Source organism: Suncus etruscus, chromosome 13 (assembly GCF_024139225.1).
Source record: "Suncus etruscus isolate mSunEtr1 chromosome 13, mSunEtr1.pri.cur, whole genome shotgun sequence".
NCBI lineage: Eukaryota > Metazoa > Chordata > Mammalia > Eulipotyphla > Soricidae > Suncus > Suncus etruscus.
This window is the reverse complement of record NC_064860.1, coordinates 20,241,624-20,260,854: the sequence shown is the minus strand read 5'-3', so window position 1 is coordinate 20,260,854 and position 19,231 is coordinate 20,241,624.

Genomic DNA, 19,231 nt, shown 5'->3' with positions numbered 1-19,231 from the left:
CGGGTGTGTACATTCATAGAATAAGCATATAAATATACAAGCACTCTTTATGTGGGGGCAAAGTAATTTTCAAACATTTCAGCTCTTTTGTTTTCTTCTTCAAAAGCTACCCCCAGCTGCTTTAAGCATTTGCAGCTGATGATTTTGATTTTTTAAAGTCAAGCATTCAAGTTAACCTTTAAAAAAGCAAACCACCTCCAAAAGAAAGATGTAACCTTTCAGTTGCCTCATATGCTTATCATTTTGGGGGTTTTTAGCTGACAATAAAAATAGCACTAACCTTCTTTACTGATGGACCTGGCATTTAAATGTTTTTATTTGTTGATTGTGAAGTTTTCTCAGAACTTTGGAAAGGCTGTCTACAGAAGTACTCCCTACCTCAACAATGCCTTGCCCAGCCCCCAAATCTTCTGGATGTTTCCTTTTTTAAGACCACCAGGCAGTTTGACGTTGCCTTGGACATTCTGAATTGGTGTTCTCAGGAACTGGTACCTGATCATATGGCTTTCCAGGAAGCATTTGGTGAAGGTACTGCTCCTTATAGAACACCTTCAGTTTAAGTTGTCCTGGGGACTCGATGCATGTGATCTGACCAATTCAAAATGAAGGCATTGAATGTGTGTACTTTTGATTATTGGTGAACCAAGCAAATCAAAATATTAATTACAAACTTACCTCCTATCTAGGCACATGGTAAAGATTCTCCTCCTAGCATCTAGGAATCTTAGAAATTTTAGAATGATGGCTATCCAGATTAAGGCAAAAGGGGTTATTTTTATAGTAATGGTCACCCTTGGTATCACCCTCTGATGTCAGAATTCGTGAAAATAGGGGAACAATGAATTCATCCCGTGCATGCCACTTAAGCCAGTAAAAATTCAAATTACCCATGGTCTCTCTCCTTTTTAGAAGTGTACCACCTTCAGTGATATGTACTCAGTCACAGTATAGAAAGACTTACTTGATGGAGAAACTTTACAGCAATCATTTTTTTTTAAAAAAATCACTAGATGGGGGCAAAGAAATAAGAATAAATGTTAATAACTTCTTACCACATGATACATCTGAGCCTTTTCCTCAAAGTTCATAGCAAATTTAATGGCACACTATGCCCAAAACAGGGGCAATGCTCTCCATTAAGCTTTGCAAAGCTGGTTCACGTCAGTCTCTCCCCAGGCAAGAGGAAACACGATCAGACCAAACCACGGGCTATTTTTACTTCAAGCTGAATTCTGTCGTTGGTTCCTAACGTTTGTTTCCACCCTAGAGCGAGCAGCTTAGAACGACGTGAAGTTTTCCAAATTAATGCTCTACTGCAGGTGATTTTTTTTTTCTTCTTCCAAGAATAAGAACGCGGATTTACCTATCTGGTAATGGAAATGATATTGTGTTGGCAGTGAAGATGCCAGGGACTTACAACTGTCTGTCAACTGCGCACAATATTTTTGGCTGCCCTGATGGCTGCGGGGCATCTCCGTAAGTTACAGGCGGGAGAATCCACACAGTGATTTCTCATCTCTAACATATACAACAAGCTACCGTTAAGCATGGATATACATTTCTGGAAGTAAAAAAATCTAAAAATCTTCCCCACGACGTTTTAAGGCAAGCTATCTTAGCAAACTTCAAAACCATTTGATATTTTTTTTGCATCTGTCGTTAGTGTAACTATTCCCACGAACCACTGAAAACATCAGCAAGTGAAATGGGATTTTATCAAGTCACATCCTCATTCTTATTTTACTAAAAAAAAAAAAAAAAATCAATCTAGTTAGGAAACTCCCAGTCACTGGCAAAGAAAACTGAAAGTTATGAAGGGAAGGTTCACAGCAAGCTAGAGAGTGGAGGAGCAGGTGGGGTGGTGCGTAGAAGAGATATTTTTGGTCCTTTTGCAGAGGATTTTCTGCAAATTGAGAATCGAAAGTCTAGGGGGGGAGTGGGTTAGGGAAGAGCAAATTTCCCGCCCCCAAGACACCTCCACCAAAGGTCCCTAGGTCGGCGGCCCGGCCCACCCCCATTGCCCGCATCACTCTGTAGCCCGGGTCGCGCGCTTTGCAAGTGGCCGCCAGCAGCGGGGACCCGGGCAGCGCGGTGAGTGCGCAGGCGCGGCCCGGGGCCGGCTCCACGTGATGATGAATATTCATGAGGCGGCCCCCGCCCCCGCGGGAGGCCGAGGCCACCGAGCGGAGGCCTCGGGCCTGTGCGCGCCCCGGGCCCGGCTGCAGGCGGCGGCGCGAAGAAGCTGCACGTGTGTGTTTCCAAACGCCGCTGGTTTAAGGGACTTTACAAAGCAGGACCCGGGCCACCTGCGGCCACCGAGCTCCGAGCACCCCCTGGCCCCTCTTTTCCTACAGTCCGCTTTGCAAGGACTCGGGTTTCAGGAAACCCCAAGAGCCGTGCCCAAGGGGAAGGAGAATTCATCGTTCCTTCCCAAGCTTAGCGCCCTGGACTCAGAGCCATCAATGCGCTCTTCGGAGGCGTTTGCAACGCTCAGACACCTCATCCCTAGAAGGGACCCAGCCAGATCTGGAGGTGTGGGTGTGAAGGGGCTCTGGGGGTGTGGGGGCCATTGAAAACCCGTGTCCTTTCTTTGTCCAAGTTTGGACGTGCCTGTCTACTTCCTCTCTCCAACCCCTCTTAGCTTTGGCCCCTGCCTCCCTGTTCTGTCCCTTCTACAAGGATCCGACCTCGCAGGTCTCCCAGACAGATGGGAACTGTCCAGTGCAGATGCCAACGCTTCTAGACACCCCGGGATGGCGGAGGGCAGAAGTGTAAGGTTTGGGGAGACTCTCAGCTCTGGCTTTTGGCGACCTTCTCAAGGATCTGCACTTGGTGGCCAAAGCATAGGTCTTTCCAGAGTGCGTGGAAGCTGGTGGAGTGGCCGGCTCTGGTATAAAATGAGGACAGGGAATGAATGGGTGGGGAATATTCGGGCCCTGGTCCAGGGAGTTAGACTTCGGGTGCATTTGACAATGCGATGTTCCCCGTAGTATTAGATAATGGCTGCGGATAGTTTGCAAGCCTTGCCAGGCGTTTGCCTTCAGCGGAACAGGTAGAGCCAGGGTTAGGCGCCTTTCTAGCTGTCACCTACAGTCCATCTCAGGGCGGGTGTCTCCCCTCCAGCTGGGACATCAGGAATGGATCGCAGTCACCTTGGTCGTGCAGCTAACTCAGGGCCTCGCCCTATACCAGCCTCGGAGACTTGGGGCTCAGAGACCCAAGAGTGTGGCCTTGCCGGGCCCAGCAGGCCGGATTCGAGGGTGTCTGGGTTTGGTGCAAAATCTCTAGCTCCCTCCCCCAATCTCCTCCACCAGGGCTACCCCAAAGCTTCCCCCCCTCCGCCCCGCTATTAACGAGTTGGGTCCTCTAGGGCAGGCCTCCCAGGGTGGAGAGCGACCCCCGACGCTCAGTGGCTCCTGCTGGAGATGAAGCGGTTCTTGAGGACCGGGCAATGTCCAGCCAGCGTGGACGCCTTAGGGCCCCCCCACCAAAGGGCCAGGCCAGGCCCTTCAGAACCCTTTTCATTTGGCGAGGGGCTGGGGGAAAGGGAGGGGCGGGGGGGATGCGCGGCCGGGGTCCACCAGCCCGAGGGCCAGGCGCGGTTGCTGCTTCCCGTCCCGGGTCAGGCAGTGGGGGACGCCCCTTCCCCGCCCCCCGGAGCCTCCGGGGTCGGCGCCAGAGCCCCGGAGCTTGGAGGCGCTTGCTAGAAAGAGTCGCGGTGGGCCCAGGCTCCGGGTGGCCTTGGCCGACTAGGCCGAGTCGTCTGCGGAGGCGGCGATAAGGGCACGGGCCGGGGCGCGGGCACAAGGACCCCCCCCATTTACACCCGACAGGCGTTTTCCTCTCCCTCCCCGCTACCCCGAAGTCCCTATCCAAACTCCTCGCCTCCTGGAGGACTCTGCTGCCAACCTTGCCCGAACTATAGACCCCACACCCGGTAAGTCCTTCCCAGCCCTCCTGGCCACCTTCCCGGTGGACCCCGGCAATGGTTGCGCGCGTGCCGGCCATTTGGGCAGAATCCGGCTGGGTGTCTTGGGACCCCGACGTGCTGGGAGTGCTGCGAAGCTTCCCCCCCAAGGAGGTGGAGAGAGAGAGAGAGAGAGTCCAGCCTACCTAGAGCTCCTGGGCTCTTTGTCCCTATGGGCCCCAAAGCTATCTTTTGCAAACACGCTGCTGCGATTCTCCAAAAATGCATGTGCGTGAATATTGAGGGGCTGAGGGTTAATGGGTCCTTTTCCTGGGCTGTTACAAACCCCGATGGTTTCCTCCAAACTTCTCTCGGGTTTCCGTTTAAATGCCGCGAAGTTATTATTGTCGTTATTATTATAATCACCAGCACCATGATGACTATTTTAAGTGAAACTGGGAGCGTCCCTGCGGCTCCAAGATGCATGCTTCTAAAGGACATTTTAGCGATTGCCTTTGCACCTCTAAACTCTGCTCCTCCTCCCCATTGGAGGTGAAGGATGAACTTACTATTAGGGAGGTGGCCAGAGAGGACCCCTCGTTTGGGTGTCTCTCAAGTGAGGACAAGCAGGGCGAGGCCTTGCTGGAAGTGGGTGATGGACTTGGGGGAGGGGGCAGCCGGGCGCAGGATGGGGCGCTTTGAACCTCGCTGCCCTGTCGCTGGGGCTGACCTTTGGCTGACACGGCCACGCAGCCGGCCGTTGGTTAACGAGCATTTGATACATTAGACATTAGACATCCGAGCTGGGCGTGTAAACCCACACTCCCAAGCCAGATTTCGCACAAATCGAGTGTGCGAGGAAATGGTCTTTTGAGAGTCCCGAGGCTTTTAAATTCAGGTGCCCGGAGGGCCGACCCTCCGCTCCCAGGGGAGCCTGGGGGGAAAGGCACTTTCTTTGCTTCTGCACAAACTAACAGACAACCCCGTAAAAACACCTCAAACCGGCTTTGACGAATTACTGAAACCTCTCCCGGTTGATGCAACTCTTAAAAAAAAAAAATGAATTCGGTTGTGCTAAATCCTGGCAGCAGACAAAACTGTGAAGGAAGGAAGGTCCACAGTTAGAGCATTTTGGAGGACAGGGGTGGAGTAGGAAAGAGGAGATGGGGGTGATTTCTGTTTTGTTCCCTGGAGGTAGCTGAGTGAGGCCGTAAATGCGCCAGCCAGTGGGGCACAGGCTGTCCGGAGACTTACAACCGGTCTTTAAAGCCATTTAAAAGTTGTGTCTTGATTGAATTTGATTTGTTAGCTTAGAGCCCAGAGGTGCAGGGCGGTCTGGCCTGTGTGCACCAGAGGCCCTCCACCCCCAGCTCTGCTGCTTCGCTCCTGAGAACTGGAGTACACCTTGGTGGCTGTTGCGGGGTATATGTGGGAGGTGGGGGGGGGGACACAGAGCCTAGATCTGGGAGAGGGTGCTATTTGATTTAGGTAGATGCTCCAACTCGGTGAAACAACCACCCACTCCACTCCCGTCTCTCACCCCCATCCCAGAGTCCTCCATGGACAAGGAGGGGAGGGGTTCTCGGATGAAGGTGTTGGAAGACAGGGAGAGGGCTGCTTGAAGACACACCATGGTCATATTCCTGGGGACAAGATCGCAAGTGACACTGTGTTCGAACACCCGGTGTGCTGTTTTTTGTTTTGTTTTTTTTGTTTTTTTTTTTGCTGGGTTTCAGTCTCTCTTCCTGAGCATCACTGTGTCTTCTAGACAGAACCTTCATGAAGTAGTGTACAATCTCACATCCACGGTGCAAGAGCATCCGCTGAGCGTGGAGACAAAGGAGGAAAAACACCCTCTAGCATTGGGAGAAACAAAAAAATAAAAAATAAAGAGGAGTTGGATCGCTTGGAAATTATGTTTCCAGGGAGAGCCTAGCCCCCAGAGCGGGCCTGGAAGAAACCCAGCTGAGCTGCCAGAGTCAGAGATTCGTCCCAGCCTGAGTTCTGCAGAGCTGTCGCCCCCCTCCCCACCTCACACCCTATCCTGGGACAAGGACAAATGTGTGTGGCTGGGGGTGTAGAGTGGCAAAGACTGTGGCCCCTCTCGGAAAGAACACACCTGTCTGGAATTTGGAACCTCAACGCCTGCCCAGGGCTTGAGGGGCCTGAGGGGGGGGGGCAGGGACAGAGGCTGGGAAGGGACAGAGGCCACCGCCAAGTCTGGTCCAGCTCCTCCTCCCCGAGGATCCCAGCCCTCAGCATCCCCTCAACTTAGGTTGCAAGCATGGCACAGAAGGCCCTGGAACCTGGAAGCCCCGAACTCTCAAGTTTGTAACAAGTCGGTGTGGCCTCGGTGTCCCTCTTTTCAGGACCCACATTTTTTCTTTTTGCCACAATCTAGGGCTTGACCCTGGAGAAGGAAAGCAAGGAGCATGGGGTCGCGCGCAGACCCACCTCGAGCCCACCCCCCTCTTTCTACAGTATCTCCACCCTCTCTTAGCTCCAGGTGCGGCCCCAAGACGCGCTTGCAAATATGAGCGTGGGGGGTGGCCAGATTGTCCCCTGCAGCTGCCAAGCTTCGTCCTGAAGCTCTCCAGGACTTTGTGACCGGGCTTCTGGTGGGGTCCCATCTTTCCCCTCCCCGCAGCCCACTTGCAGGCCACTTGGGGTGGGGACACCCAAATCTGACCTGCGCTAGCTGACGTCACGGGCTCCTGGTGACCAAACCCTAGCACCGGCCACAAGGCCCCTGGCGCGGGCACCATTAATTACTAGGCATGAAATGTGGCGAAGAAAAGAGATGCAGGCGAGATGCAGGCGCGTCTCTGCCTGGAGTTAGGGAAAAGAGAAGAAAAATACAATGCAAGGAGAACAGTGTTTGGGTTTCTGCAAAGCACAGCCCTGAACTTCTCAGTTCCTCCCCAGGCTATGCCCCGTTCGTCTGCGCCTCACTTTGTAGCTGCTTGGTGGGGTTCTTGGCGGAGGCGCCAGTGTGTTGTTCCTGGGGGAAGCGCATCGCTGCGATTTGAACTTCATCTTCATCATTTCCTCCAGCTTGGGGGTTGATAGGGTGCCTTGGGGCGGTGGGCATCGCTTCGCAAAGCTGGATCTAGCATTTGTTTCTTTACCTTGACATGGGCGGGGGGATGCTTGGCCCGAGATCCGATATGATTATCGTTGCTGAGAGTAAAGTGGGTAGATGAAGTGGGGCTCCACTTACCGGTTGTACCAAGATAAATGAACAGGGCCACTCGCGCTCAGGAGCCAAATCTTCCCTTTGTGACAGCAAAAAGCAGCTTTCCTTTCCCTCCTTTTGTTTAGAAAGGAATTATGTTTATACCATCTGGCTTCCAAGACAAATTTCAGCAGAGATGCTGTCCACAAATTCGCACCAGTTCTTGGTTTGGGCTCCACCACATTTTCAAAATTCTCCCTGAGGGTCACTATCTAATCAGCAACGGAATATTAGAAAGAAGTTCTCTTCCAGCAAAGAGAAGAACAAACAAACAACTAAGCATTTGATGGAACTCCACAGGTGACGAGAAGTGATTTTCTGGCAGAAAAACAAAATAAAATTATCATCAAGCTAAATATCCACTTCAATTATGGCGACTTTAGTATGTAGGAACAATAAGATATATTCAAGCAGCTCAAATACTATCTGATTTTCTTGAAATCCACTCATTGGTTTGTCCATTTCGAAGACCCTGCGTATAAAAGTAACACACATATATTAGTCCCTATAGCCAGTTTGTTGAAGCTTTCAAAGGTGTAAAATGATTTTCATACATTTGAATGTAAAATAGACTTTACAGTTTTTACAGGACCAGAATAAAAAGCCTCTCTAGCTATATCTAGAGGAGGCAGAAATATTCTGAAAAGTACTTTAAAAGGTAAGTAATTTGCCTAGTGTTTCAATAACAGAAAAATAACACATTGAAATTTGGGTTTTGTGGCAACTTATTGGGCCCTGTAGACAGCTGCTGATTTTGAATTTTGATGTTTTATTTTGAAATTACTGGCTTACAATCACACAGACAATATTTGACAACTATATTCCCCAGAAGTGTGCAAGCAGTGCTTCATAACGAGCTTGATTTCAAAATATAAATGAAAATCCTTGTAAAGTATAATTTTTAATAAGTATATCAAATGCCACAAATAGGCAATAGTAAAAATTTCCAGAAAGTGGATTAGATGTATTACAAGAGTATCTGAACACAACATGAGAAATGGAAAGCAACATAATATAGTGTGAATAAAAATAAATCTACACCAAGGTCCAAAGTATTTCTTTTTTCTTTGAATAATTATTACCTAAATTATGATAAATCACAACTATATTTTATTTGAATTTTAAAAAATGCATGTTAACTCTAATTTAAAAAAATTGGAGTTGAAGATGGTAGTCAGTAGGGAGCAAACAGCTTCTATGCTGTTTCTACCTCACTCACTACTTCTTTTTTACTTCCATATATCTTTGCAGAAGACTCTGCTTGTTTTTGAGAGAGAGGCCTAAAATTTATGGATATGAGAATATATCAACTTATGTATGTAACTACCCCAGGACAGTCATTAGATTTTAAAAGTCAGCTAATATTACTATAGTTCCTAAAAAAATGCAGATTTAAGATTTAATTGAGTTGAAGTGGAGAATTATAAGGTCAATCATTATGTGATTGTGGGTCTTCAATTGAGTGGTTTGCACAGTGTAGACAATATTCCAGGAGGTGATGTGATTTTTGGATGCTGCCTCTATCCTGTTTTCACTTGCTGGCCTGCCTGTGAAGTAAGTTGATCTCCCTAGCTCTCAGCATTTCACTTAGGAAATTCAGTTGTTGAATGAGATGCTCACTAACTATTTTTTAATGTAATTAGCAAAACAGCAAATTTGCCTATGAATTAAAAAAGGCTTTTAAATATAGTTTTATTTGTGGAAGAAAAATAAAAACTCCATCTGAGAAGTGTGCTGAACCGACAGACGTAAGTGCCCCTGTCTGCTGGCATTTTCCATGGTCAAATCACATGATTTTTTTTCCCCCTCAGAATCTTGATTTGGAAAACAGATATTGTAATAAACAAGCGAGGAGAGGGAACCTATCATTCTCTATTTCTGAGTTTGAGAAAGAAATAGAATGTATTTCCAGGGTTTTGTTTGTGTGGGTTTTAAAGACTGTTTTTCATCAACCAGGAATTGAGGGTGCTTAGAATGTGCCTCATTCAGTTATGTAGGGAATGCATCTAGGAGGTAAAACTCTAAGTTCTCATCAGATGTGAGCAAAGATAGAATGTTTGCTCTGTGTATAAGGAAACAGAGGTAGAATATTTGCTTTGTGTACAAATGGAGGATGGCTGTACAAATTACTCTGTGTAGAGCAACACAGTATGAGAAAAAGCCACTTCTCCCTCTGTTCTTGCTTGGATCAGTGTAAAAAGCTGATAATAATAATATTGAGTGTATTATTTCACTCCTGGGTTCTGCAGCTGTTGCTTCTTACCTATATGCTGATTGTACCTATTAACTAATTAATTAGCCCAAACATTAAGTGAAGCATGCCCTTTGGGTCACCATTACAGAGCCTATATGACAATACATGGCAATTCAAAAAAAAAAAAAGTGCAATAGGAGAGACAAAATACCATTCAAGCCTATGCAAGGATAAAATCTGATAAACTTGGTCATAAGAGAATCAGTCACTGAATTCAAGTGGGAAATGATTAACCTTTTGATTTAGTATCTCTCAACTGTCACAGAATGATTTAGAAGATCAGCAAAGAACATTTGAATAACAGAAGGTCACTAACTTTTCACTCTCTTCCAGGTTCTCCTTGCCTCCTCTCCCTTGCCCTCACCTCCTCCCTCTCCTTTCCCATCTCTGACTTTGGATGCTAAGGCTTTAGGAGAATTTCAAAAGACATTTCTGGGTGTGGTGGCAGTGATGGTGTGGTGAATTGGCTTTCAAAATCCCCAGCAGACTTTTGTCTTTGGGGGGCAGTTTTGCCAGGTTGCCCATCCATCATCACCCTTCCTAAGCATCTTTGGCTAGGTTTAAGCTCAGTGAGTACAGGGCCTTGGGTCTTGTTCAGAAGCTCTGAGCAACCAAGAGGCACATTATTATGACTGCAGTGGGAAGAGTAAACCTTGATCAAGTTCAGAACATTTTAATTATTTTAATACATTTATTCATTTATTTATTTAAAGAAAATGTATCACATAGTTGACATAACTGATCATAAGACATTTGTTTCAGGATGACAGAAAGCAAAGTTATTAAAAATTAAAAGAAATTAGAGAGTCTAAAAAAAAGGAATTGGAAAAAGGGAGCTCATTAGCAGCAGTTATATTTGTGAAAATTGTTATATCACCAATAAAGTCATTAATACAATAGCAGAAGTTTTAGAACCCTATTTTTTAAAGATAAGAGATACATTAAAAATGATGTGTGTTTCTGGCAGTTGTTGCTGTTTGCATAGGCACAGCAAAATATGGAAGAAATTGGAAGGAAAAGCTTACATTGGAAATTGGAAGAAAAGAAATTGGAAGGAAAAGCCTAAAAACAAGGAGACCTTACCCCTAAGTATTTTGGCATAAGACCAGCTCCATGCATACTATGTTGTACAACCCCTTAGTCATTCTCTGTGGTCCCAGAAACAGCTCTTCATCATCACAGTTGTTGCTGTCAGGTTTCTGTAGTTATAGATCCTGGTTTCTGTAAAGGTCCTAAGTCGAAGTCCGGGTGGTGTGTAGTGTTTCTGGTTTCGTCTCTCCATTAGGTAGCATTACAAAGAATTCTGAAAAAATTTTAATTTTTGAAAATAAAAAAAAAAAGCTTTGCTGATTTAACAGGACACTCACATGGTGCTGAATCATACAGACTTTCTTCTTCCCTTAAAAAAATCTAAATACAGATTTCCTGGTCACTAAAAGTCTTCCTCTTTTTATTTATTTATTTTTTAAATGATGCATTTGTTTAGTTAAAAAAATGTTTGCCTTAGAACTGATGCATACTGGCTATTTTTAATGACTTTTTGACCTGTGCTAAAATATTAAGTCCTATTTTTTTTTCTCTTCTGCCCTCAATGCTGTTTTAATTTTCTGGCTCTTTTTATCTAAGGAAACTTTATGTCCTTCTTATAGGAGTTGTTAGTTACTCAATGAGACCAGGAAATAATTTGTGTTCCCCAAAATGATTGGATTCAAATTCTTGAGAAGCTCTAAATTGGCCTAACCTGTGACTAATCAAAGAAAAAGAAATGACTGGATTGTTCATAAACAGATTCTTATTTTTTCCATTGTTGCTGTTCCTTAGAATTACTGTCCCTTGAAAAGTGGTACAATCCAAACAAGTCTGATTAAGACTTACTAGCATTTTCAGTGCCGTGGATTCAGGCAGGAGAGATTACAGTGTGTTTGGAGGCTTTTGACATTTGCAGATGACTCGTGTCCTTTTGAAAAGGTTTTTTTTATTAGCTTCTATTTCAAAATACACAAAAATAGAGCAATATAACAAACATTTTCCTCCCATTTTAGTATCGATTGATTCAGCTTTATCTTTAACATCTACTGTTTCCATCCAGGATTATTTTGAAACATACTTTAGACATCATACTAATTTAATATATAAATACTTGTTATTAATTAATGTGCAGCTAATGCTTGCTACAAAACAGAGTGGCCTTTTCCCAGGCAACTTATGCATTTTCCCAGACACAGCTGGCTTGAGCTTTCTAACTGTTGTTCTGGATCCTTTTAATAGTTTTGCTTCTAATACCAGAGCCTTTATTAATGACTGGAATCAAAGATCTTTGTGGTTCTCAAGTGGAAAAGAATAATTCAGTTAATTATTATCATAATCAATGAAGGATGAGGCTTCAAGTGGAAAAATCTTACAATACGCAGGGTCCAGTAGTCATAATGGAATCAGAATAATTCACTCAAAATGCTTCAGAGTTTGGGAAAATGTGACAATGTGATTTCTTTATTAAGAGTATCAGAGAAACTTTTACTTAGTATAGAAAAATCGGGGCTGGAGAGATAGCATGGAGGTAAGGCGTTTGCCTTTCATGCAAGAGGTCATCGGTTCGAATCCCAGCGTCCCATATGGTCCCCCGTGCCTGCCAGGAGCAATTTCTGAGCATGGAGCCAGGAGTAACCCCTGAGCACTGCCGGGTGTGACCCAAAAACCACAAAAAAAAAAAAAAAAAAAAAAGAAAAATCATTGCTCATGAAAATTTTCACAAAACCACATTTTCAGCTTCTTGCCACACAAAGCAATCCCCAAGTATTAATAAAATGTTAATCATATAAAATGTGAATCTATACACTACGATTCAAATGTAATGGTTTATTGTCACGTTAAATTACATAAGGACATATATCTGATTATTTAAAAAATATTTTTATCTTTTAGAGGTCTGTACCAAAAAACTTATGGAAGAAATCATATGATGTCTGAAATTTGCTTCAAATACTTTTGGAGAGGGTATCTAAGAAGAACTAAGATTTTTATTGGGGCAGGAGAGATAGCATGGAGGAAAGGCGTTTGCCTTGTATACAGAAGGTCAGTGGTTTGAATCCCGGCATTCCATATTGCTCTTGAGCCTGCCAGGAGTGATTTCTGAGCATAGAGCCAGGAGTAGCCCCTGAGTGCGGCCGGGTGTGACCCCCCCCCCAAAAAAAAGATTTTTATTGCTGGAAAATGGTGCTTGGTTATTATTTAAACATATAAGAGCAAAAAAAACCCAAAATATTTAAATTTTAAAAGTCAGAAATTGTGGCTGCTGGTGGTGGGAAGGCAGGTGTTAAATTTTTTCATCTTGGACGATCAACATATCTATCTATCTATCTATCTATCTATCTATTATCTATCTATCTATCTATCTATCTATCTATCTATCTATCTATCTATCTATCTATCTATCTATCTATCTTCTTACACCAGTTATCAAACATCTTTTTTAATCTTGGAAGATTTTTATTTTGTTTGCTTTTGTTTGGGGGCCACATTTGACTGTGCTGAGGGGTTACCCCTGGTTCTGCATTCAGAAATTAATCCTGGCAGATTTGGGGGACCCTAAGAGATACTGGGGATCAAACCCTGGTCATCCATGTACAAAGCAAATGCCCTATCTGCTGTGTACTATAACTCTAGTCCCCAACAAACATCTTTTTATTAATATAATTTTTATTTTGATCGTAGTGGCTTACATATTGTTGACAATAATATTATAGGTACATATTCACATAATATCAGGGGGGGTTCCCATCACCGATTTGTCCTTCCTACACCTCCGTGTTCGTCCTACCTCCCATATTCTCCTCCCTCACCACGGGGCTGTGAGAATATGTGGTCCCCTCTGTACCTAGCTTACTACTTAGTAGTCTTGGTCTTGGTGCCTCCCTTATTTTCCCCTCTAACTGGGAGGCAGGACTAGATAGTTCAAGTTGTGTGGTTTTATTTGAAGAAAAGAAAAGTAATAAACTGGGATAAAAGTCTAATACGCTGAAAATGGGCGGAATCCTTCTAGAGGCTCTCATCGTCGGTTTGAGAGACGAAGGAGAAAAAGAAGGTGAAACACCCCAATAGTACAAAAAGAAGTGTCAAATATCCAGTGAGCACTCCAGTGATAATGATAGGCATCACAAAAAAAGCCATGGTCTTGAGTTAAAAAACATGGCAGAGCACATACAAACATCTTTTAATTGTAATTTTAGCATGCATATTGTCCTTGGTTGAAAGAAATGTGAATATTTCCCCTGCTAATGCTAAAAGTTCAAAATCAATTCATAATACACCACAAACATACTTGTTGCTTAATGAGATAAACTTGCAGTTACTTAAATGTTTGCCACCTAGTAGTTCAGATGTTCCAAGAAAGATCTGGTTGCTACAATCTACTTGTTAGTTTTGTGTACTGGTCATGATAGAACTCTTTCAGCATATGAGAAAAATTCTTATCTACATAGATTAAAAAGTTAGATAATTGCCATACCACAGTCCTGTCAAGTGTCCTGTTGGACTCCTAAAATTTGGATTTAAAGCTTTGTTTCTGGGGCCAGAGAGATAGCATAGAGGTAAGGTGTTTGCCTTTCATGCAGAAGGTCATTGGTTCGAATCCCGGCATCCCATAAGGTCTCCTGAGCCTGCCAGGAGTGATTTCTAAGCATAGAGCCAGGAGTAACCCCTGAGCGCTGCCAGGTGTGACCCAAAAACAAAAAAAAATCAAAAAGCTTTGTTTCTCTCTCCAGAAAATATCTAGTTTTTTAAATTTTTGCAGGGTTATTTTTTTTATCTTTCTTCCCTTCTTCCTCCTTCCTCCCTTGCTCCTTCTCTTCCGTTCTTCTAGCCTTTTTTGCTTCCTTCTTTGCCTTTCTCCCCTTTTTTTCTTGCTTTGCTTCTTCTCTTTTGTTTTGTTTTGTTTTGGGTACACTAAGAGGTGCTTGGGAATTACTGCTGTCTCTCTATGCCCTGAGCTTGATTAGAGGGGCCATGCTTCCGAAAGAGAAGAACAGAATTGATGAAATAGAAAGGAAGCACCTTATTGCGATAGCTGTTCTGGGCTATTTTATGCTCAAAGTAAAAAAGATATTCACTTCCTTACCTGTGACTCATTATGAAATATGAGACTGAATCACACTTTTCAGATGTGAATTTTCTGAGCTGGTTTCTATCGTTTGTTCTATTTTCTAATTAGAGCTGGAAAAGTATCTTGGGATGGGTATATAAATGCACCCTTCATGGTAGCAAGTTCTCTTCCAACTTGTCATAACCAGATTCAAATTCTCTTTTATTTTTCTTTTACATGCTGATCACTCCAGGTTTTATTCCATGATCTCAAATGGTCTTTCAGTTACCAGTCAGCCAGAGTCCATATCATGGGAATAGGATTTGAAGGGTGTTCTAGTTATCTTTCCTGCTGTTGTTGGATTTTGGTTTATTCTGAAAGCTCAGAGATCAGTGCTTTGCTTTTCTTTTCACCGCATTTTGTCTGCTGTTGCTGATATCAATCTTTCCTAAACTCAGTCTTCCACTCACCTTGCATAGGCTAACTTTGTAGTCAATCAGGGAAATTCTGTTTGCTGCTTCGGTAAAATAAAATGGGAGATTTGTATCAAAATGTGTATGCCTTCAGGTCTTTTGAAACAATGCTTGGGGGTAAGATGTTAATAAAGAATCTACATTTTATTTTTTTAAATATCTTTATTTAAACACCACATCGAGAAACATGACTGTAGTTGGATTTCAGTCACAAAAAGAACACTGTTCTTTACCAGTGCAACATTCCCACCACCAATGTACCCCATCTCCCTCCTCTCTTACCCTCTGCCTGTATTCTATTTCTCTAACTCATTAACACTGTCATGGTTGTTATTGGTGTTCTAACTGTACTCACTCCTCCTGAGGTGAGCTTCATATTGTGAGCCAGTCTGTCCAGCCCTCATTCTGGGCATATTACAATAACGTCCTTAAATTTTCTTAAAACCCATATATGAGTGAGACTAATCTTTGTCTATCTCTCTCCTTCTAACTTATTTTACTCAGCATAATAGTTTCCATGTCCATTCATGTATAGGAAAATTTCATGACTTCATCTCTCCTGATGGCTGCATAATATTCCATTGTGTATATGTACCACTATTTCTTTAGCCATTCATCTGTTGAAGAGTGTCTAGTTTGTTTCCAGAGTCTGGCTATTGTAAATAGTGCTGTGATGAATATAGATGTGGAGAAGGAATTTTTGTTTCGCATTCTTGTATTCCTAGGAGTGGTATAGCTCAATAACACGGGAGCTGATTTTCTAGTTTTTAGGAATCTCCATATTGTTTTCCATAAATGTTTGACAAGATGGCATTCCCACCAGCAGTGAATGGAAGTGCCTTTCTTTGCACATCCTTGCCAGTACTTACTGTTCTTGTTATTTGTGGTGTGTGCAGAATCTACATTTTAACAAAAAATAAAAAGTTTTATTTGTTTTTATTTTTGAGCCATACCCAGGACGCTCAGGGGTTACTCCTGGCTCTGCACTCAGAAATCACTCCTGGTAGAAACAGGGGACCATATGGGATGCTGGAGATTAAAAATGGGTCCACCTTAGGTCTGCTGTATGCAAAGCAAATGCCTTACCCACTATGCTATTACTCTCGCCCTAAAGTTTGTTATTTTTTTCTTGTTGTTTTTTGTTCTTGTTAATTGTGGTGTGTGCAGAATCTACATTTTAACAAAAAAAAAGTTTTATTTGTTTTTATTTTTGAGCCATACCCAGGACGCTCAGGGGTTACTCCTGGCTCTGCACTCAGAAATCACTCCTGGTAGAAACAGGGGACCATATGGGATGCTGGAGATTAAAAATGGGTCCATCTTAGGTCTGCTGTATGCAAAGCAAATGCCTTACCCACTATTCTATTACTCTCGCCCTAAAGTTTGTTATTTTTTAATTAAAACATAATCCCACCATTTCTGTATTAATGTAATTGTTTGTTTGTTTCTTTCTTTCTGAGCTCTGTTCTCAGAAATAACTCCTGGCCAGATTCAAGGGATCATTTGGGATGCTTAGGTTCAAATCTTGGTCAGTCACACGCAAGGCAAATGCCCTATCTGCTGTACTGTAGCTCCAGCCCCTATAAAAATAATCTTAATTAATATAATTAATTGGGGGCACATTCAGTAATTATTTGTTGCTGGGTTGGAGAAGGGGATCAAAGTGGGGATGGATGCTTGCAAGAAAAGCTTTTTAACCTGTCTCCCAGACTTTGCCTTAGTTTATTCTTGGATCACACCCAGTTGTGTTCTGAAGGGTTACTCCTGGATTTGTTCTTCGGGATCACTTCTGGCATATCTCCAGGAGCTAAGTGATGTGCCAGGTATTAAATCTGATTCAGCTGTGTGAAAGGTAGTATCCTGTACCACCGTAAATACCCCAGGGTATTTTTTAAAATAATTTTTATTATGACCAATGTGAATTATAAGTCTTTCACAGTTATATTTAAGGTACATAGTAAAAGTGAATTAGGGCCATTTCCACCACTCATATTGTCCTCTCTCCACCCCTGTTCCCAGCATGCATCACATACCACCCTTTTTGCCCCCTAAACTGCTAGTGTAATAGGTTCTCTTTTTGTATAGCTTGTTATAGATTAGGTTATCTTGATTCTGTTGTTGACTTTGAATTTGGTGTTTAGGTCTAATCATTTCTTATTTTCAATCAATGTTCAGATGATTGTTTGTTCCTGGTACCATCTACATTTTTCCCCTCAATATTTGAGGCTGAACAAGATGATTCAAGTTCTGTAGTTCTTTGGGGAAAATGAAAGCTGGAAAGAGCCTGTCTAAAAGTTATAAAATAGATTTAAAAGAAGAAAGAAAAAGAAAAAAATAACAAACCAAAACAAGCAATGACATAAAACACAATAGCAACAACAACAAAAAGCAATAAAAGCAATAAAACAACAACACTAAGAGAAAATAAAAGGAAGGGAGTAAGTGTTGGGAAAATTAAAAAGGGAATTTCCTTGGCCTAGAAGATACAGGGTTTCTCCACCCTTGAAGTATGGGAACAACTACAGGTTCCGGACATGCTCATTGTTAAACTCCAAGGTCTTTCTATGGTGCCAGAAAACGTTCTGATCAGTATGGCTGTCAAAATCCATCTTCTGTAATTAGAGATTCTGGTATTTGCACAGGTCATAGGAGGAAATCTAGGATAGAGTCTTCCTTTATGAATCAAGAAGTTCTGCTCTGTCATGGTTATTGTAATCATTCTTCATTAATCAGTGATCTTAGGTTTTGCACAGATCCTAGGATGGAGCCTAAATTAGAGTCTCTCCTTATGGTTCCAGAAGTTCTGCTCAGTTGCAGTTGTCAAAGTCAGACCTCTGGAATTAGAGATCTTGGTTTTTGCACAAGACCTAAGCTAAAGCCTAGGCTAGGGTCTTTCTTTTTGGTCCTAGAAAAAGTTCTGCTCAGTCGTGGTAGTCAAATTCAGTCTCCTGTAGTTAGTTGTAGAATCAAATAATTAACGATTGGTCTGGATGGCGGTGGATGGCGATGGATTTCTCTCTGCCATCCCAGGCCACATGGCTCCGCAACCCCATCCAGCTGGCGGGTGCCAGGCCCAGGTGATCGGCGTAATCAAGACTGACTCACAGGCAGGCATTAGGAAGCATCATCTTTATTCATGCCCTAATCACCACAGGTGTGTGGCCTATCTCATAACCTTTCAAGCATTCGGCCATTCTTAGCCTGCATCTTATAATTCAGCCATCTTCCTTTGGCCTCCATCCTGGTCAAAGACCAAAAGAAGCAAAGAACCTAAAGCCCGCAAGCACAGCAGGACAGAGCCCCTTAATTCCCTGGCTTCAAGGTTTATCTACCTATTCCAAGACCCCTCCCAGGAATGGGCAGGGTTTTGCAGGTAAGGATACACCTAATATCTGGTTCCCAAGACCCCTCCCAGAAATGGGTGGGTTTTAGGTAACTACACCTAAATCCAGGGTCTCAGATAGGTACACCAACAGTTAGTGATCTTGGTTTTGCACAGATCCAAGGACAGAGTATCTTCTGATTTCAACTTTTTTTTTTTTGGTTTTTGGGTCATACCTGGCAGGGTTACTCCTGGCTCTATGCTCAGAAATCACCCCTGGCAGGCACGGGGAACCATATGGAATGCTGGAATTCAAACCACCATCCTTCTACATGCAAGGCAAACACTCTACCTCCATGCTATCTCTCCAGCCCTTCTGATTTCATCTTACTATTAGATGATAAGGAAAGGCAACCTGCTCCTAGATCAAGTTGTTGGTGTCGTTAGGATGTCATATCACGGTGGAGCAAGTTGGTGCCAGAGAAGTACTGGCTCTCCCCGGAGGGTGTTTTATTCCTGGTGCTGTTTTGGGGAACTGTGTTGGTTCTACAGTTGGTAACTGTCCCCTGGGTATTTTAAAAATATTTTGACACTGATTTTCCAAGTTGTTACATTCAATGTTCCAAGTCCAAACCTGCCACCAGCATCACCCTTAATTCGAGGTTCTCTGACTCCTTACCTGATATTCTTTCCAAACATATATATATATTTTTTTTGGGGGGGGGCACACCCATTTGATGCTCAGGGGTTACTCCTGGCTAAGGGCTCAGAAATTGCCCCTGGCTTGGGGAGGACCATATGGGATGCCGGGGGATCGAACCACGGTCCTTCCTTGACTAGCGCTTGCAAGGCAGACACCTTACCTCTAGTCTAGCACCACCTCACCGGCCCCACAACATATATATATATATATATTCTTTTTTTTTTTGAGAGGGGCAGTCATTTTCAGTGGTGCTCCAAACT